Genomic DNA, 3895 nt, shown 5'->3' on the forward strand with positions numbered 1-3895 from the left:
TGGTCGTGGTGGGGGTGGGGTGGGCCCCCCAGCCACTCTGTCTCCTGAGGAGAACTCAGACAACCACTTGTGGTGGTCAGCAACCCAAGCTTAGCATGTAACTTCAGTCATGGTGAGAACCCATGATTCCCTTGTTCTGCCTTTTGCATCTTTTCTCCCAACTAGTTAATGTTCGGCTTGTTTTATGTATAAAGTTATGAATATTCATTTTTCTTCTTTAATATGTATTAGTAGTAGAACGTTCTTTGTTCCTCGACGTCCCATTGGATCCTTCCCTAAGTCCCGCCTATGTAATGTTCCCATTGGTTTCCTTCCTGTCAACCCCACCTGCTTGTCTCTATCCCATTGGCTGTGATCCCTTTCCCCACCTATTCTGTACCCAGTATAAGATCCCTGGACTCTCCCGCCAATTGGTCTTTTCGTCCCTGTCTTTTCACGGGAATAAGCCTGCGTGGAACACTTATGGAGAGTCCCCTCTCTCTTTCTTCTTTGCCTTTGCCTGCGTGCCTGCTTAACAGCGACAGGAAGATCCAGCCGCTTTTGGATGAGGAGCTCTGCCCCTTTTTCATTGTGTGATGGGCACTGAGTGCCGCCTTCCAGAGGGGTTTCAGCGTTGACCTCCGGGCTTCTTTGTGTCGGTACGCGAGGGGTAAAACCCCCTTCTGCCAGCTCCCAGTGGCTGCAAAAACCCCCCAGCCAGCAACCTGGTGGGGAGAAAAAAATGGTGCCAGCTCCTGCTTTTGGATGAGGAGCTCTGCCCCTTTTTCATTGTGTGATGGGCACTGAGTGCCGCCTTCCAGAGGGGTTTCAGCGTTGACCTCCGGGCTTCTTTGTGTCGGTACGCGAGGGGTAAAACCCCCTTCTGCCAGCTCCCAGTGGCTGCAAAAACCCCCCAGCCAGCAACCTGGTGGGGAGAAAAAAATGGTGCCAGCTCCTGTCTCAAGGAAAAAAAAAACCAAAACAAAAGGTTCACACAGCAGCTCGGGCAAAACAGATGGGAACCTGGTGAATCTCTGGTGTTGGTCGCCTCTTCACAGAAGATGAAGCTGGTGGATTTGGTGTCTTTTCTCTCACTGGTTCGGTTTTTTCGAGGTCTGGGGCTGAGATGGAGCAGCCCCAGGCCAATTCTTCTTCCATCAGTTGTTCTCTCTGATCTCAGACCAAAACCAAACCATTCTGTTCACTTCAAAAAAAACCCAAAAACAAACAAAAAAACAAAACCAAAAAAAAAAACCACCAAATCTGCCAAAGGATTGCTATGGCAGCCTCTCCAAGGCCAGGGAAAGGGAAAAAAACCTTCTTGCCTAAGCTAACAAAAACCAAGCTAGCTAAGTGAGAAAAAAGGACGCAGTCCACATGGCACCATGGATGCCTGGGGAGTGAGGCTTTGAAAAAGCCTGTGGAAGAGCCCCAAGGCTCCCCCCAGACCCACCTTAAAGCTACAGCAACCATTTCTGGGCATACAGCAGACAATAAGGGAATAGACTAATCATCATAAAATCACCGCAAGACACCCATCTTGTAGGTGTTGTTGATTAACCTCCAGTCATCTGGGACCTCCCCAGTTAACGAGGACTGATGGTAAATGATGGGGAATGGCTTGGTGAGCTCTCCCACCAGTTCATTTGACTCCCAGTTCTTAGCAGTGCTCTGAGATCCAGATCTTTTAAAACTCTACCTAAAAATTCTGTGATGAGATTTGGCCGACAGCTTTGAGACTTGGCTGACAGCCTTGCTCTTCAGGTAAAACTGAGCTGTCTATAATAAGGTGCAGTTATTTGCACAAGAAATTCAGCTTTCTTGCAGGAAGATCTTTAGTTTGTGGGATTAACTGCCATACATACTGAATATCATCAAAACCTTCCCCTGATTTTTGATGCACGTGCAAGGCATGCTTTTGAGGCTCCACTGTTCATAATATAAACACAGTCACTGTGACGGAACATTGACAAAAGCTGTAGCAGGGGAGAGGAAGCAGAGCTGGTCTATACTGGGCTAGTAGATAGTGGTCAATGGAAGTAGCTGGTCAGCAGGTAGTCAAGAAAAATGTGCTCCAGACATCAGAATTTCTTAAGTCAGTTCCTTCAAACTATGCCAACAGCATGGGAAGAGATACTGTGGAATCAGGAAAGAAATCTGCTTTTCCCCCAAATGAGGTCAAAGAAGAGGGAACTCTCAAAAATGTGCATAAAAATACATAAGCATGAGTGTTACAAAAGACTGTTTCCCCAGCTGCAGCTCTAGCATCTAGTCTTACTGCTTGCCCTCTTAAAACCTCTCTTGTGCCTGCTTGATGGGGATGTTTTATTCTTTATTAAAATGATGTCCACTGACAAAAATGAGAGTGAACTTTCCTGTTCTACATGCATTCCTTAATATCACATATCAAAAAAGTTCCAGTAGATCTCAAAAACCTACGGGGTTGAGGGTGAGGAGGGTGTCTTGGCTTGAGCCACCAGCTTTGATCTTGGGACTGAGTGGGAGTTGCTGGATCCTGAGGAGGGAAGCAGCTGGCATGATGGTGACTAAGGGGTATTGGAAAGGCTAAATGGGGTTTATTAATCTCCATGAAGAGTACAGGAGGAAGAGAACTGTCTCGGCCAAGGCAGGTGATGGTGGGAGGCAGCAGGGGCATGGGCAGCAGAGGTAGACTGGGCTGTATGGCAGGCTCACAGCTCAGCCATGCAGCTGTGACTACATCTAGGTGAGCTGCTACTGCAAATATACTTGCCTGAAACAAGGCCTCACAAACCAGGGCATTCCCAGTAATTTCTTGTCCTTAGCTGTACACACTTGTGCCAGTGTGTACAGCTAACATGCTTCAAATGAACCTGAAGGAGGGTTATGTATGAGACTGACATGAGTGCATCTAAGCATGACACTGTGGCAACTTGAGTTAAAATGATCTTTCAGTTTATAGAGAGTAGACAGGGAAACAAGAATATATAGATGAAATCACCTCTATACTGATGATCCTGACATCCAGTTAAAATCTTGGTACCTGCTCTTGAAACGGATGCTAAAACATTCAAGATACAGCAGACAAAAAAGGTGCAACTTTGAGTGAGGGAATGTGAAAGGCAATTTATGGCGAGAGGCTGAAGAAGCTTAACCTGCTTGGTTTACCAAGAAGAGGACTGAGATGACTTGATGATAATACACATCTTTAGGAGTGGTCACCAGACACCACAGAATTGTCTTTAAGGAGAAGGCAGAAATCCCCGAGTGTGACCTGAAGCCTACCATCCCTGGCTAGAAATGAGGAACACATTTTTATGCATGAGGGTGAGAGTAGGCACTGGAACAATGTGCTGAGCCGTCAACTCATCAGGTCTTCTTTCCTGGCAGTGTTTCTGTCCAAAAGGCATGTGCTAGCCAAATACAAAATACACTGTCACTGCCCCTCCAAATCGGTACTTGAACATCATGTTTTATCCCCAAACTCGCAGGAGTTTTAGGAGCAGCTGAAACTGGCTGGTTACCACAGCACTGCCCTCTCCATTCCTGTCTTCTCTAGTACCTATATACTCCTCGGGGTCTACCTCACCGCAAACCTTCCCATGTCTAGTGGACAGCGGGAGCTTGCACACTGCAGGTGTCACGACCACTTCTGTCACTGAACAAAGCATCTCCACCCCAGACCACTGCTCTGGGGCAGCCGCCATCCCCACTCATCTCGATGAACACCCGCACCTACTTGCTTTCCTTATAACCCTTCAGGGGACACCGCGGCCGCCTCCGGGAAGCGAAATCCCCGCGGGGCGCACCTCCTCGGAGGGGAGACTCCCACTCTCCCTTCGCGCGATGCTGCCCCGGCGCCCGGGCGGCGGCGGGCGGGCCCTGAGTCGCCCCGCCCGACCCCGCGGTGCCAACGGCCCGGTGCCGCCCGGTGCCC

The sequence above is a fragment of the Corvus brachyrhynchos genome, unplaced genomic scaffold (genome assembly GCF_000691975.1).
Source record: "Corvus brachyrhynchos isolate BGI_N302 unplaced genomic scaffold, ASM69197v1 scaffold136, whole genome shotgun sequence".
NCBI classification, from domain to species: Eukaryota; Metazoa; Chordata; class Aves; order Passeriformes; family Corvidae; genus Corvus; species Corvus brachyrhynchos.